This window comes from Vidua macroura, chromosome 3 (assembly GCF_024509145.1).
Source record: "Vidua macroura isolate BioBank_ID:100142 chromosome 3, ASM2450914v1, whole genome shotgun sequence".
Classification (NCBI taxonomy): domain Eukaryota; kingdom Metazoa; phylum Chordata; class Aves; order Passeriformes; family Viduidae; genus Vidua; species Vidua macroura.
This window is the reverse complement of record NC_071573.1, coordinates 22,174,725-22,192,731: the sequence shown is the minus strand read 5'-3', so window position 1 is coordinate 22,192,731 and position 18,007 is coordinate 22,174,725. Positions and strand designations below refer to the sequence as shown.

The following is an 18,007-nucleotide window of genomic DNA, read 5'->3' as shown; positions in this document are numbered from 1 at the left end:
CTTTAGTTTTCACTCCTACAAAACTGTTTTTCCAGTTCACATGGTGGCAAAAATAATCTTCTGAGGCAGGTGTGGCTGTAACATGGATCTTGTTTAAATCTAGGAACATAAAGCTTTTTGCTTATCAGTACAGTAAACAGCAGTGTTTGCCAAGCCCTTAATCTTACGGCCAATCTGTTCTCTACTGCTTCATTTCTCGACATCATGATTTTCCCCAACCTGATTAACCAATGAAACTGATCTTACCAAGAGATGAAAGCAACACAGTGAAAAAGGTGCCCATGCTGAAAAAAAACCATATTTCAGGGCGTACTTGGAGGAAAAACAAGTATATTAGAACAGGCAGCTCTCCAGGGACAAGGAGGAGAAATATGCTCTGAACCAACTCACCACACAGATGATAAAAATAAACTAGGGTTTCACTGGACTTGTCACTTCAACCCTGATGGGACTAAAATCATTTAATCAATAGTATACACCTTTTATCACAAGAAAAAAAAAATCAGAAAATGCAGTTAAAACTTGCAAGCATTGCTCCTCACTTCTATTTCAGAGATCTTGATTTAAAATTTAGTCTTCTTAAAAGCACTGGGCACTCCTGGCTTACTTAGCAATTTCTGTCCCTTTTTTACCTATTGTCTTGAGCTTTCTTTAATCTCAAGCTTGATTTTTTTTTCCTTTATAATTAACCTCTCTTAATTTTCTTAAATTTTAACTGTTTATTTTCATAAGTGTGTGCCGAACTGCAGACTCTCAAATTCCTACCTAGATGCCTAAACAAGGACAGATTTTTAAGGAGCAAACCATTCAGCAGTACAATTCCTAGAAGAATCCAACTGCTGCCAACACAATATTTTAAATGTTAAACTGTTTTCACATAGGAGCTCATAACATACCACTAAGCTTGTGATAAATCTATAAATCCATACAAATCTCACCCATCAACGTGAAAGATGAAAGTGTGGGCAGGCTGTAAATTCATCCACATTTAGAAGACTAAATATTTTGGCCCAAGTAGCAGCAAAAGAAAGAGATTGTGATCACAACATCCTTTATTGTTTGGTCCCACAATAACAGAAAGCAGGGGAGGCAGGAAACTTCACAAGCCACATATTTGCTACAAAGCCTCAGTCTGTTTTGGGCAGCTTTGATCAGTCCCTTCACTAATCTCTCTGTAAAACAGCAAACCATTATGTCCCAAGGATGCAAAAGCATCACTTTTTAAATTTCAATTATCCATCAAAGAGTAGGCTACTGTAATTCTTCACTAATGTAGGATTAACAGGGTCATCAACATTTCAAAGCATCAGAGGCTGAACCTGTCAAAAATACTCATTTTATGAAGGGTTTTTTCCTTTAAACATAAGGAGAGTGAGCAGAGAGAATCCCTACAGTAGCTAATCCTCCAGACTCTCATTTAAATAAATTCATTAACTTTATCCATAACTTTGACTAGCTAATATCAAGTCATAAAACTGAATCCAAATAAACACAAGATACTGAAAAAAAGAAAAAAGTTATTACCCAGCCATGTTGGATTGAGTCAGGCACGTATCTCAATTGTATCACTGGATTTATCCAATGCCTCTTCTTGATAAATCTGGCATGACAACTCCAAGCTAAACAAAGTAGAGTTACAAAGTAACGTATAATTTAATAATCCATAAAGAAGTACTGTTTCAAGACTAATATTAACTAATATTTGAAAAATACAATAATTATTTGAAAAAGAGTACAGATGATTCATGGACAGAGACTAAGCTACTACAAGCTCTTTAATGAGAAATCCTCTTCTTTCTTAGACTACCTGATATTTGTAATTGAGAAAGTGTCTTGTTGGCCAGAGAACACAATCATGTTCCAACCTCCTGTAGTTAAAACTACAGCAAACTCTTCCTAATCATCTTTAATTGCTGGTACTGAAACAGCTTGGCTTTGGCCTGATTATTTAATCCAGTATGAGCAGTGACAGTGTGAAGGCAGATTGAGGTTATCTATGCAGTCAAACCAGAATATTTACATTAAAATGACTGCATCTGATGGACATTTGCATTCTAGATCTTGGATAGGGATGGGAAACAAATACCAAAGCATTGAAATTGGACTAATATTTATCACTGTCCTCCAAAATTTCTCAGTGTTCTGGAGTGGGAGTAGCATTTACTTTAGCCATGACTGCCAATCAGTCCAAGTTCACTTTTGCCCCTTTTCCTTCAGAAAGCACTAACTTCTGGCTGCTTAGTTGGATGCTACAGGATAACCAAAAGTCCCATTCACTGGAAAATTATTTTGCATGCCATCCTTCCAGATAGTCCAAAACACTCAGTTGGAGGAGTTCTTGAATGAATTTCAGGCACACTGATTATTGTCATAATTTATCCTCCAAACTATCTGCATTCAGAGGCCTCAGATGAGAAGAGGCCCCACTGTGCCCCACACCAAAACCCTTGCACTGGGACTTGGTGCCTTCACCAAGGAGCACAAAGTCAGAATGAAGAGTGAAATCCATGAGCGAGTTAGGAAGTGATTTGCCACACAGCCAACATGCAGCAGAGCCAGGACCCAAACCCAGCTCTCCAGAGCTCCAGTCCCAGCTTCTAACCACTTCCCCATTTAAGCCATTCCTTTTGGAATAGACCCCATCACATTCTTTCCATGTTGCAATTTAAATTTCAAATCCTTTGCCGCATTTCATTTGAAATAGTCCAGTTTATTTAACATTTCCAAGCCACACTTGAACACACATGCAATTAGCAACTCTTTTATCTCACTCTGATAGCACAGTTTAAATAAAAAGAAAGACCAATAGAAATGTATAGAAAGGCAGTTCTGCTTCTCACTCCGTTGACAGGGAGACATAGTAATTCTTGCAAATAGTATATGATAAAGACAGCTCTGTGTTTCCTGACACTGTTCCATTTGTGTCATATGGACATTCAAAATAGCACAGAAAACTGTGGGTGCATGTAGGCATAACTGAGAGCAAACTAAAAATTACAGTTTGGGAGTTCATAAAACATGATAGAGTTTTCCATGCTGCCCTTTTCCCCATCACTTGTATACTTTTCATACCATGATCATAAGCAGCACTCTGATCAAGTCTGTGGTACAACTCCCGTTAATTTACCATGCCAGAAGCCAATTTCCTGAAATACTGTAAGAAAATAATCTCTTACAGTACATCCTCCATAACCAGAGAAATACTAACAATCTACAAACTGTTCTAGTGGGAGCCAAACTTGAAATCTCCCATTGTCTCCTTGATTTTCGTAACTTACAGCTTCACTTTGTAATTACACAGTCATCCTTCAAAACAAAACAGCCCTCTTGCTTCCATACTCTATTTCTCACCATCATCAAAAACAATACAATTCTTTAGACTGATGGACTAGCATCAGAAGAAGAGAGATTAGTATCAGAAGAAGAGGGATTTGATTACATTTAAAAGGGCTACTTGGCAATACTTTTAGCACAGGAGTAATGAGTTTTCATAAACTCATAGATTAAAACAAAATGTCCACCATTATTTTCTTTACCTTACACTGCACAAGGGTTGTTTTCTCTAGCCAGCCACTATAAAGTACAAAACACTAATCCAACATGATGGCCCCATTTTAAGAAACATCTTTAGTCAATTCTTTTAAGTGGAAGTAATTCTCCATTTTACAGGACCATTTACCTGAGATACCCACATCATTTTTCTCCCCCTTCAGACAGAGGATATAGAAAAAGTGAGGCAGAATGATACAGGAGGAAGAAAACTGGCTTCCATAGCTTCCACAGCATTTTTAATCCAAGATTCTCAGACTGCTCCAACTTTCATTTCTACTGTTTGTATCTCATTTTCAAAAAAAAAAGACAGATTGCTTTCCAAAGCACACAGGATAATAAGCTACAGGTAGAGTCCAGCAACACACAAGGTTGGCACTCTCAGCTGCTCAACTGGTCTCTCCAAGCTGATTAAATTCTCTCAACACAGAAACAAAGTATAATGTATCATCTCTAAAGAAGTATAGTCACACTAGAATATGTCATTATAATCAGTTAAACTGCTATTTACATTTGTTAGAGCTTTATGATTGTTAGCATCTTACCTACAAGAATCATAGGGAACTATTTGATTAGTCTAATTTTGATTCATGTAATTACAATCAAGGCGATCTCTATTGCGTAACTACTGAATATCTTGTATTTTCAAAAACAATAGTGAAATTAGGTCTATTTGGGATTTTCTGTGATTTCAAGCAGAAGATCCTACCTTTCCAAGATCTAGAAATCCAGCACAGGGGCATGTTTTGACTTAAGTATCACAACTTGCATGTTGGACATTTGTTTTTGGCTTGCTTTGTGACATGCCATGCACAGTGCCCTGCAGAACTTTGGAGCTGACCCTGCAAAGCAGCACCTGGATTTAAGATCCTCTTTTGAAGAAACAACCAACCACCATGACTGGAGCAGCAAAAGACTGTCAGAATCACTTGGTGCTTGCATAAGCCAACTATCAGCAGGAGAAAAATCTCATTCTCTTGTTTTTCACATCACCCCTTTACTAAAATAAGTTTCACAGGATGGCTGAATGTCTTCCACCAGCTTAGGGACAGCAGGAGCTTCCCCTTTTCTTGTTGCTACTGCTTTTTTGACCAAAACAAAACAAAAGAACTGGCTATTTACACGTGCCTGTGGTGCCCAGACAGGTGCCTGTGGCTCTTTTTGGAATACCTAAAGAAAACAAGTTTATGAAAAGCATCAATTGCAGTTTTACTCATTCTCTGTCCCATTCCAATAGTAATAGGACACAATTTTTTTTTCCTCAGAAATTTATTTACCCTGTCCACAAAAAACCCTCTATGTCAGTAGCTTATACAGCCCTGCTGATAGAAAGCTTTTCCCACTAATACAATATTCCTCTGGGGGAGTTTAAGCCTATCACTTCTTGTGCTATGTGTGCCACACACTTCTTTAAGGCAGCCATTTTACTTTATTTTATGAACTCTCACAGCTCTGTAGCGGTCTTATCTCTAGATTAAATGTATTAATTCTTCCAGCCTTTCCTCACTGCCTGTGTTCTCCAGATCTCTGATCTCCACTCACTCCACACATCCATGTGGGGTCTGGAATGCTGTGGCCATACCAGTGCCAATCATAGCAGCAAGGCTGTTTCTGGCGTTTTGCAGGCTCTCTTTTGCTCATGTTACTTTGCACCACTGTGATGTTCTCAGCTGCTGCTCAGTTTGTCATTCACCATAAACCCAGGTCCTTCCTTGAGAGACTCCCCTAGCTCTTCTTCATCTGCTCATCTCACACATAATTTATACCTCATCACAGGATTCTGTGCCTGTCCTTGAACTGAATCCCACTTAATTCAAATTGATTCTTCTAATTGTCAGGATTCTTTTGACTGTTAATCCTTTCATCCAAGTGCTTGCAGCCTTTCCAGCTGTTCATGGCCTAGAAATTCAGTACACATTTTCTAGTTCCTCACAAATATTATTGCTCTATGAACTGACAGGCATCAGACGCACCACACCCTCCCAAGGAATCCCACACACTGCATCCCTCCCCATTTCACAGAAATTCACAGATAACTACTCTTACAGCCTCTTCCCACAAGATTTCTCTCATTGTGTAACTTTATTCTGCTTAGGAAAGGCAAAAATTATTCTAAATAGTACCAAGAAGCTCTCCTGCAGAGAAAATACAAGTTGCCACGTCCTTATTGACACTGTCTGCTATTGTAATGTGGAAGGAAATTGAGACTGTTGTCATGGTTTAACACATTTGGCTGTATTTACACCTCATCATATTCAAGGTGGTTTGTTTTAAACTTTTCATCCCACTGTTCTAAAAACTGAAGGTGTCTGCTTGTCCCCCCCCCCCCCCCACTGCTTCCATTTTCAAAGCTGTTTCAAATGCTGACTCTCTCTGGAACCTCATCCATCGTTCACCAGCACTAAGAAGCAATCTTTGATGGATTTTAAGTAATCCATCAAAGTAATCCATCATTCTCCTTTCAGTTCAAACTTCCCCATCTTATTCCCCTATTTTAACCTGAGCTGCTACCCATTCTCATCAAGGATGGCTGTAGCACCTGCCTGATCATTGCTAATTTATCCTTTTAATGAAATCAAAAGAGGAAAAAAAAAGAAAAAAAACACCTTCAAAACCATTAACTGGTTGTTCCTGATATCAGCTTGCTGTTCAGAGAGAAGCTTTGCGCTGATTTGCCAGCAAGCTCTAAAGAACACAACATGACCTTTCTTGTTTACCCTGAAACTTCCTGCTGGCCCCGCTCCCACCACACTGGGGCTGTGTGAACAGCCCCACAGGCTCCCTAAGCCTCCACCTCCTCCACCTGCACAGCATCATTCAGCCATGTGATTTATCCCACTCAGCCTCTGCTATGGCTAATTAAGCCATCTTGCTGATTGCACATAAAAATGCTCAGGTCATCCTGCTAGAGGCAAATATCTTTATTGAGAAAAGAAAAAAAAATTGCATCTAGAACATAATCTCTGAATAAGCCATCTACTCCAGGAGTCCAAAGGAGGATTTTTAGGAGACAGAACCTAATTTAATTGCTTTAATTTACCTCAAGAATAAGTTAATTAAGTCCTCCTATTATTCCACCCCAGATATACTCAATGAAATTTCCTATAAAACAGTACATAAGCTGCTCTCTTCCTTGTTATGTTTCCCTATCTGTAGTTTAAGTAATTTATATTATTGTTTCAGTAATAAACAGATTAATCAAAAATATGTTGACAAGTAATTTTAATTAGACAAACTTTATTTTCAATTAAACCTTTCACTTCACTCCGTTTTAAGCCTTCAAATGTGAGAACCAAAAGCTTTAAAAGCATCATTGTCATAAACATCTCATGTAACCAACAATCATAACACCACTGACCAAAAATAAAATTCCTGAGACAAACTATGCAAATGGCCAGTAGATTTTAAAGCAGAAAAGACCTAAAGAAGTTAAATACCTGGCTGCTTGCGTAATTATCTTGGCTCTCCTTCCCCACAAGAATTTAATCTTATAAAAATTAAGACCTCTTTATGTGACTTCACACCTGGGTGTCAGCTTTCAGGAGCACTCAGCCAGAAGAGGACACAAGGACTGCCACAGTTACTAATCCTTGGGTACAAACCATTAGTAGCATATCCATTTGAGAAAGAAAAAGGTGGTGCTCATCTTGGGGTGGGGGGAAGACCTTTTAACTCCCATCAAAAAGACAACCAGTGAAGTTTGCTATTCCCTCACAGGAGGCAAGACACACCTCCAAGGACCACCAAGGTCTCATAAACCTCCAACACCCTTGACACAGTACCTCTCCTCTGCTGTATTAAGTGAACCTCCCATGCCCATCCCCTCAGCAAATTGTACAGCTAATACCAGCATTATGAAGAAAAAGCCAGCATAAACTGTCATGGAAACACTGATAGAATAAAGCACAGCAGAGCCTGTGTGTCCCTGCAACACCTGCTGGGAGAGCCCAGCCTGGCTGCCCTCAGCCCTGAGCAGGGAGCTGCAGGGGGGGCAAGTCACACAGGGGGCAATAAACCCTGGCATTAAGCACACTGCAGGACCCCAGGGCAGGAAATCTTGGAGCACTCACTAGCTCCTGCCCAGCCTGGAGAGAATTTCTTAGCTCCATCTGGTGGGCAAACAAGCCGCTTCTGGCTCACAAGCAGCCATTCCCCTTTTAATTGTCGGTGGTTTTATGAGAAGATATTATTAAGGAAGATCATCTTCATTAACAGCAATTTTTGCTTCTCTTGGGAAGAATTCCATTTATGAAGATTAAAACACATCATTGCTGGCTGGAGTTATTTCCTGTGGATCTCTTTCTATTCTTATTTCAGCTACAGACCTGTGTTTACCTTCACAGGTCCCAGACAATTGGAAACTACAGTTCCAAAGAAGAGTCACCTCTCCTGAGACCCTGAGTAGCCCAGTGACAGCAATCAGGAAGCAATTCCTGAACAACTCCTAGGCAGAAATGGAGCAAACACAGCACCTGCAAGAGAACTCTCTGCTGTTACTGCTGAGCACAACTACGGCAGCCACTGGGTTCACTCCCTGCACTTATTACCCAGGGATGTGGTTCTGCTTGGAAGAGTGGAAGGAGTGAGTTATAAATTGCCCTCCCACTGTGCATGTTTCCTCAATAAAGACCTTACCTAGCTTTTCCCCAGCGAGATGGATGAGAAGTAAATGAACTACAATAGGAGCTCATGACAAAGAATTCAGCAACTCCTTGAATTTGCCCTTGCCCACACCTTTCAAAAAAAATACAGCATTTACATTGGAAAAAGGCGCAATGAAAAGCAGGAGGTTATAATACATGGCTGCATTTAAATTCATGATGGATTTCATTTGTTCATCCCAGTGATAGGCTTTGGAAAAATTCTTCAACCTCTGTTGTCAGATTTTTTTATACTTGAGAAACAATAGAGGTCTAATAATTGAACTAAGGAGCAAGACAGCCCCAGCCATTTCATCTATGCACCCAAGCTAATGACAGAAGCAAAAAAAAAATATTTAGTTAAGTATCTTTGTCTGCAATCGGGATGCAAACCAACAGCATTAATAACCCTCTTTAAGACAGACATATGGATCAAAGCCTAAGATCACATCTCTGTAATTGTGATTACAATAGGTTTCTAGTCACTGAAATATATGTCCCAGTTTAACAAGATGCCTGCTGTCACTATTTTTTTTGCTGAAGTTAAAGCAACAAACAGTTCTGTACTCTCAATTTCTGGTTTAAAAAAGAAACAATCCTAATGGTATTGCTACGGCCTTTCCAACATCAGAGCTCCCTTCTATCCTTATCCTTTTTATTACATTTGAGTTAATTTATTACAAGACAAAAATATTTCTCCAACTCACAAGCATCTACTTTCAATCACAACTGTATTTGATTACATTTAATAATATCAACTTATTTCATTTAGAGCTGAGTAAAAATGGTTTCCTATCAAGCAAATCTACTCCTCCTTAAGCTACCTGTAGTAGTTATCATGACCAAAATGCAATTTTTTAATTCCTGAAGATGCAGACTTAGATAATCTTAGACTTTCCATAGCAAATCATTTTACAAAGGGAGACACAAATACTGTCCTTATTGTACAGGTGATGGGATAGCAGAGACACAAAGAGATGAAGTATTTCACCTCTGGAGGTAAAAATAGGAACACAGCCATTCTGATGGACTTGTGATGCTGTACCATACCCCACACATCACATGGTGAATTTAGAGCCATTATGTACTCTATTGTAAAACTGCCTGCTATGTAAAAGCTTCTCAGTTTGCAAAGGCTTCTACTGGCAGCTCTGAAAAAAAAGAACAGATTCTGTTTAAATTCAGTTTCAATTTCTGCTTGATCTGGCATGGTGGACACCTTCCTGGGAAAGCAGGGCTGTGCTTCTCACTTGCTCATTAAATGACACCCAGCTGCTTATTATCCACACTATCTCTGTTTCTCAGAGGACACAAACTGCCTAGCTATGCAGATATGAACTCATGTGAACAGCAGTGATAAGTCAAATTATGAAATTTTACTTGCCTAACCTAATTGAATCTACCCCAGACAGCAATAACACTAAAGACAAAAAAGGAAATTCACAGCCTCTGTTCCCTTTTTCATAAAAAGCTCAGCTCTGACTGTAATACACCAGGGCAATATTTGAATGCTACAGTGCACAGATGCAGTCACACAGAAAATTAGAACTCTCCAAATTAAAAAAAAATAAAGAAGCTATAGTACATAGCTACATCAGTACCAGCTCAAGAGTGGAAAAGTACTTCATCTGCTTAGCCCCTTTCTACTCTGCTGGTGACGTCAACCAGGCACTAATGAAAGCCCAATTAGCATATCACCTTGTGTGTTTGAATGTACAATTGGAGCAGCTGATGATTCTCTTCTGAGATTCTAAATAACCACCAAAGCTGAGCCAGAGCTGCTGCTTGGTAGGGAAGATTTAGCTTCAAAACAGACCCAGTTCCCTGTGCAACACAAACAAATGTGCCAATGGCAGGAAAAACCCCAACCCAGAGCACATGCATTTCTCTGAGGAAAGCAACACAATGCAGCTTCAATTTTGAACAGCATTCATTTGGCCCTTGTTGCAGAATAAAGGCTGTAATTCCTAACAGAGTTTGAAAACTGTATTGACTATTTGCTCCCAAAAAACAGGGTACAGACCTTGGTGAACTTTAGGAAAGCAGCACCCTTGTCAATGCCCTGCCTGTCTTCCAGATGACAGTAACTGAAGAGCAAACAGCCATGGGACAGAAAGTGCATCCTTCTGCTCTAAAACATGCTGCAGTCAGCCAACATAGAAAAGAAAGGAAATATGCAGACCATTCAACTTCAGACATTGACTGGACTCGCTGGTGGGGAAGGTTCTATCATTTCAGGGCTCTTTGACTCCCAAGGGAGAACAACAACGAATGTCTCTCATCCCATCCTCCTTACCTGAACACCTGCAGCAGCTGTTTGTCCCATAAGCACAGATGTGAGGGCTGCCATCCAGGGAGCCACAAGTCATCCTCAGCAGAGCAATGCACCAAACTAGCACAGGATTTCAAATTACCAAAACGAATAGTAGGGGTGGAGATGAGACATGAGGTAAAGAGAAACCTATTGAAGCACTGCAATATTGACAGAAAGGAGTGAAAAAAATGAAAGGCCTAAGTCTGTAGCAAGAACTTGCCTATTAAACTTCCTGTACAGGGACTGAAAGCAGGACCAGAGGCTCCTGCCAGAGAAATCCTAAAGGGCGCCACTGTTTTGCAGCATTTGAGGGCTAGAAATTGAAAACTGTCCCTGTCAATCCAACAGCAATGACAGGGAAGTACAGTGGTCTGAGCACGAACTTCAACCCTGACCTAGATAAAGAATATCTAAAAGAAACAGGAATTCAAGCCCAGCAGGACTTCCTTGGAGTCTGTTGAAATGACAAGATTACTTAAGAGGTTCAACTGGATTGGTAGAGTGCTGGTGTTGATCATTCTGCCTAAATGGACAGAAATCAAACCCCAAGCACACCAAACACACCAAGAGCACCCCCTCAATTCCCATACACAAAAAGCTTCTGCCCACTCCCTATTCCCTTTAAATAGCGGGTCTTCCTGTCTGACCATGGCAGTCAGAGGACACAAAACAGTCTGTGACCATCAGAGAATGCCTCAACAAGCAGACAGAACAACAGATTTAAAAGAGCTCTGTTAAATGAGAACATGTCCTTGAGTGATTTTCAGCCTGAAACCATCCTCTTACTCATAGCTGGTCACATCAACGCGTGACAGGTTTTGCAGAAGAAAAGCAAAATGCTAACAAGTCAAATAGCTAAATACCAGTGCATTTAAGTCTTTATTACACATGGCTACAATGTATGCATATGTAATTAAAATTTGGGCTTTCATTTGGCAAGCATGCTCTACAAATAATCTTTGTTTCACTGTTGTTTCTTTCCAGTGCTTCATCAAACTCAAGAGATGTCCTTCAGTTTCTCCCCCACCCTTGGGATTATCAAATGTTTTATAGCTCTGCAAACCTTAGAACGGCCAAACACTGCAGCTGTAGATGAAAGGGAGTGATCTTCAAGGTGCTTTCTCTCAGCAGTATCCTCAATTTCTTGCCTGAGGTGGGGAGACTTACCAGAGAGCCAGGATGAGAGAGCAGGGCCCTATTCCAGAGTGCAGAATAAGAACACAGACTCGATATCACAGCTCCTTCCAAGTGGTGATCAGTCTTCTAAATGATCTATGGGAAAAGGAGACAGTATTGAAAAGCTTTAACACTGGACTGTGCTACTTCTTGCCAAATTATGTATTTCATATCATTTCTCATGAGAGATATTATTTTGCTAATTATGTCTAATGATTTTTTACGGTAGAAATTTTCCAAAAGATTTTACATTCATTCTCACAGCACTAAAAAGAAACTGTCATGTTGATCTAAGCCCATATTTAACCTTTGTAGCAAATAAAGAGGGCACAACCAGGTTGTGATTTTTAAAAAATCCATACTTTAACAGAAATATGTTCTATTTTCTGTTCTGAAAAAAACACAAATTCTTGTTTTGTCTGAAAACTTCCTTTCAATAAATCATAAATTAAAGCAGACCAGAAATATGAGTTGAGCTATTCCCATTTAGTATTCAATAAACTCAGTAAACAGCAGAAATTCGGAAAAGGAACACCAGATGCATAAACAACATAAAGTAAAATTGACATCTAATGGTATTTATTTCAATACTTGGAATAGCATCTGAGATCAGCATTTTTAAACAATCACTCTATGAACTAGAATATGAGAGTGTTTCTTTTTGATAAGTTGGCAAATCAATTCAGACAAACAGATATTTGAACAGTGCAGCAATCCCAACCGGATCTGATTACTGGAAAAGTTTTCTTCCCTACCTGAAAATCCCCCACAAATACCCAGATAAGATCAAAAACAACGGCAGTAACACAACCGACACAAATGCCACGAGATCTTCGACTCAGAGTGATTTAGAGACGCGGCGTATAAGAGATTTAAAGGTGCTCTTGTCCCTTTACAGGCCATTAACACCTGCACCGGGTGGGAGTGAACTGTTACCACATCTAAAAGCACAGGTTCGCATCTTTATGAATCAGCAGCTCCCATTAAACTTCCAAAACGCCCCCAATGTGCCCTGCAAAAACACACAGCCAGCTACACCCTCCCTTATTCTAGAGGAAAAGAAATTTAAATGCAGTTCAGTCAGCAGTTTCATCCAAGTAAAATGAAAGGAGATCTGAGCTTTCTCTTTCAAAATTGACAAAGTGATTTGCAAGCTGCTTCCCCTTCCTGGGGGCTGGATAATGCATCTGCACAGGGAGTATCTGGGAATCTCAAAGACTGCTACTTGAAATGACTAATCTGAACCAATGTAACTCCACAATTGATTCTTTCTTTGCTTCCAGTGGTTGCCCTTATCGACTTACAGTGTACAGTTCTAAAAATCATAGGTTTCTTTGTTTGCGTCCAGAAAAAACACTTATTTTAGATAATCTTGCCTCCACAATGTTATTTTTCAATTTTCTTCAGTCAGTGCTGTGCCTTTAGGAATGTCTGATTACCCATAAAATGCCTTCTGACAGCTCAGATTCATTACTAAATTACCACATTTAAATTTTTCATGTGCACAGGGCAATTACTTTTATGAATGACTGTCAGCAATGTTTCACTAAATCTGAATGAATTTTTAAAGGATTCTAATTGCCACTTAGATGCCCCTATAACTCTCATTTTAAAGGCTTTCATGTCTTTTGGTCATTGTTACCTGTGTTCAACACAAACATGTTCCCCCTTACATTTTAAATAATTGAAAATTATTTACATCAGAAACAGAGAAATACTAAGTCGGTGGTGCTACATAAGCAGATAGACTGCACAGTAGAAATGATTCATAGCCAAAGTCTTGAGAATGAATAATTATCTGTAACCCTCACTCGGAGCTCTTGTGTCAAGTTACATTATTCATTTGGGTTTTGGCAGGAGAAATTAATGAATTCCAACTTGACAGACACCTTAAAAAATTATAAATGTTTTAAGCGGTTGTGCCAAACTAAACCTTTAGTATGTCCAGGGAGAGAAAAAAAAATAGCAGTACACAAGGAGTGGTTTTTCCCACCAGAATTTTAAAAATCACAGATACAAATATGTATTCAGAAAGGGCAGGGAGTTTTAAATTACACCACTAATATGGGCTGGAGTTCTGACTTATGTCCCAGTGGAGTGTCATCAGGAAATTTCATTAGCACAATCTATTTTTTATGCCAAGGTTGCTAATGAAAGTGATAAACAAGATCAGAAATAAACTAATGATTGATGTACTCCCCCAACAAACTCCAGCTAGATGTTTCTCTTTCAAGTGCCACATTTTGCATATGTTTGTCTTCCAACTGCTTGCCCACTTTGTAGATTTTTCTATTTTTCTTTTCATTTTCACTGTTCACTATCAGTTTGTAGACAGGCAGCAAATGAAATTCTCCTTTGAGAACCAGATGGATTCATGCTTCTTTAACTCTTTTGTCTAGAAAGTCAAAGATCAGGATAACAGGAAAGAAACAGAAAAGGCTATCTACCATGTCTTCTTGTGCACAAGGAATGAAATTTTTACCACTAAGGTCTGAGGGAGACATTTGAAGAAGGTCCCATCAAAACAGTGATATTGAAAAACAGCCCATAAAAATGGCTCGCATTTCTTAAATTATATGTGAAGCAAACACCCCATTAAAATCTAAGACTCTGATTACCTTGCTGGTTTTCTTGCTGGCTGAATGCAGAAAGGTGGGCAATCCAGTGAGCTTCATCTCTGCCCCCTTTTTCCGTGGAGAGGGAAGAGTGGAAAACATGTGGCAAGCCCACTTCTTTAAAGATTTTGAAATCTTCCAATGAATGTGCTGCAAGCCATTTTTAAGCAATATTCATCTTCTGAAACAGCAAACCTATTTCACTGTGACCTTCAACAAAGGCCAAACCCTGAGGGATGGTTGCCAGCAGCAAGTTACGCTTCAATATCCAACCTTGCAAAGGATCCAAAAGGGATTTTCATCTGCATCTAAACTCTAATTAGCAGCTCTCAAAGCTGTGTTTGATAACTTTATTCCAACAGTCGATATCAGCCCTTAATACTTGCCCATATTACTGTCCAAAATACACAGCTATGGATGAAGAATATGGATTAAATGCTTGAGAAAGGTGAGTCCAGCAAAAGCTGCCACCTGCAAGAAATATTCCATTGTATCACAGAGGCAAGGACAGGTCAAGCTGGGCTGAAGCTGAGCCAAGGGAGCAGTAAACTGCCAATGTTATTCCCCAATTCCCAGTGCTCCCACTGACCTAAGTGGCTTAATGAATTCTGGTTTTCTGATCAGATCCAAGACAGCTGAGCTGGGCTCTGGCTTCAGCCTTACTGGCATGCTTAGATACAGAGAAATGGTATTTAAGAGTTGTGGAGTGATGTAAAAGAATTCCAGGTTGCTAAGAAAATTGCCTATGTACAGTAAGAGTTGGGTTTTTCCCCCCTCATACAGGGGGTACATCTTAGCATTTCTAAAGATCCTCAACATTTTGCAAATTAGAATCCTACCCTAAAAACTGAAAGGGTTTGAAGAAGCTACCTCAACACATTCTCTTGCCTTCTCTCTTCTCCAGCTTTTCACTTCAAATTCCTGCCAGATGAGTCATACTGAATGTCTCTCCAAAAACTTTGAGGGTTCTCTCCGGCTTATTTTGAGAAGAGTTTTTCATTGCAAAGAACACCATTTTTACCAATTAACACCTTGTTAACCATCCTAACAGAAAGCTAATTCCACAGATTTTGCTAGGTTTTCCCAATTACAATGATAACTATTTGAAAAACAGGGGCTTTTCCCTTTGAACTATCAAGCACATTGCCCAGACATTAAAATTAACTGCATACATTTATTTCTTAAAAACGTCACAGTGACAAGAAAAAATGCCAAACGTGAATGGTGCCTGTCCTCATCCTTTGAGGAGACGACTTCTTCCCCACCACACATGGAGCACAGCAGACTGTCCTTGGCACTACAGTAAACAAGAACAAGCAGAGGACACTGGGGTTTATTTAAGAGCTTTCACCCAGCCTAATTATTTCACGTGCTCTTCACTTGCTCTCGTCCAAGCTTTATAGGTTCACTAGGACCTGACTGCCCCCTCCCCAGAGGAAGATCACTGCTAGCCTGAGCAAGGTAGGCAGAAAGTTCTTTCAGGTCTTGCTATGCAGCTGTTTGCAGCCACCAGCCTCAGGCACGACTCCAGTCAGAATCTCCACCACTGTCTTTTCATATAATCTTTTCGGGAAGCCAGCACCAAAAGCCTGTGTTCCTCCCAGTCTAAACCAGGACAGTCTAAGGCAGAAGCATGACATCTGATCAACCTCTTCATTGTTGGTTCTTTCTCAGGCCTGCTTATAAATTGTAGGGTTTAGGTTCTCAATTGGAGGATTTGGGATGTGCCACTACATTTTAGCCCTCATACTATCAGAATTTACAACTGAGTAATACCAACTGCAGCCAGCAAGCAGCAGGCTGCTGCTTCAGAGTTCAAAAGTTCAGTTTTAGCCACACATACAGGCCCAGCTATCTGCCAGCTGCGTGTGCTCACAGTTCAGACTATTTCTTCACCTAAGACACAGACAAATAGGTTATGGCCATGCTGAGGCAAAGTGGAATCTGCAGATGGTTTCCACGTAAGAGCCACCTCTCTCAGGAGACCCACATGGTAACTGGATTAGGTCATGTGTCATCCCCTAGTCTCAGTTAACTCCCAACACGTGCTCTGGAGTCAGTACAAAAGAAAGCAAATTGCCTTCATTCAAAAGGCACTGCAGCCTGTGGATAGATTTCTCTACTGAGAACAACTGGATCAGGCCCCAGTCTGGGGCTGTCACAGTGTCTGGGTGTTTGTCAGGGCTGCTCCACATGCAGCCACAGCAAAGCATTGGCAAGGCAGCACAAAACCACAAGCCCCGATTCATTGTGATTTTTCATCTCTCAGTAGGAAAGAAGCAATTAAAAGTACCATAAGAATATTCCCAAGTGGATTTTAAAAAGTTTTGAAGCTGGTTAAACCTTTTATTCAGTACTGACAATGTTTTTTCTGAACAGCTCAGAGTAGGGAGATTTAAAGGCTTACATAAGGCCAAATGACAGTCAGGAAAACTCAGAAAAGCTTTAGGCCTTCTACAGGATCTATTTTGTTCTAGCTGGATCAATGGACCTAATAAAACTTTATCTGCCTCATATCCTTAGGCTATCAAAGCTACAAAAACACTATCTTATTAACTTAGTGTTTTACCAACACTGAGAATCTGACTTCATGAACATGTTTCCTGTTAGAAAGGAGACAAGAAACAGATGCAACCATACTCTAGAAGACTCACCACACTATTTATACTTCAGAAAAGATATTTGCTTTCCATGGGAACTCAGAGCTATCCATTGGTTTTAAGTTTATGAGTTAAGTGTCTTTTTAGAGCTTTCAAACAAGACAACATATAATGTGTCTGGTTTAACTGCTTTTCCCCCAACAAAATCCATCTGCTGAGTTTATCAGTGGCAGAAACTTCCATTAACACCCAAATAACTGCATATTATACCTACACCAAGAGAAGAGGCCACTTTATGCTGCAGCTTCCATCTGTCGAGCTGTGGTTCCTGGACTGCAATACCCTGATAGCTCAGAAATCTCACAATAGAACTCCTCTCCTTGAGGCTGGGGATATTCCATCATTCTTAGTTTACAAGTAAGGCACTTAGGCAGCATGACATGACTGATCAACCTAAAGACACCTGAGGCTTACAAATTGCTGTAGTTTGAACTTCATTCACCTGTGCCCCAAGCTGATGGTCCTCAGTTCAGAGCAGCCCCTCCCAGGGGATGATTGTTACCCTCCACGGTTCACTTCGGATGGCCCTGTTCCTGCACTGTTAATAAAACTATTATCCATCACTTTATTAGTTCTCTGTTCACTAAGAACTAAGGAAGAAGTGTTGAGAGCTAAAAATCCCCCAAATATGGCTCTATACATCATGGACAGTCACAACTAATGGCCTTGACACTAGACTAGCAAGAGATAACACTAAGAACATTGGAAAAAACAATTAGCCTCAGTCCAGCCATGCACTGCCATCTCCTCTTTTTTTTTTTAAGTAGCACATCCCTGCCTCTTTAATTACAGCAGGCAGGGTGTGAACAGATGCTTACTGCATCCAGCAGCCCAATGATTCAGGCAAACTTTTAGCAAATCCTTTAGGTAGATGATTCAGGTAAATAAAATGTGCAGATTCCCCCCAACTGATTAACCACTGGACTTACACAAGCTTGGCTCATTGACCACAGCTGTTGGGAATACAAATGTCCTCAGCTGACAGCCCTGTTCTCAGTTTCATCATCATTTTGGGTTGAAAACAAAAATGTCAGCATTCACTGACATTTTGTC

The 18,007-nt window shown here is 40.0% G+C and overlaps 1 protein-coding gene across 8 annotated transcripts in view; it reads right to left on the bottom strand.

Moving 5' to 3' along the window:
* The window catches only part of DUSP10 (dual specificity phosphatase 10), a 260,585-nt gene that overhangs the window by 207,848 nt on the left and 34,730 nt on the right, over positions 1-18,007 (bottom strand). For 7 of the 8 annotated variants that reach the window (XM_053972783.1, XM_053972775.1, XM_053972776.1 and 4 more), the window contains one exon: positions 11,671-11,775. The gene's annotated coding sequence lies outside the window, so the exon portion shown is untranslated. Of the gene's footprint in view, positions 1-11,670; positions 11,776-14,297; positions 14,371-18,007 lie in introns of those variants that run through there. The other variant, XM_053972781.1, reaches the window with a different exon arrangement.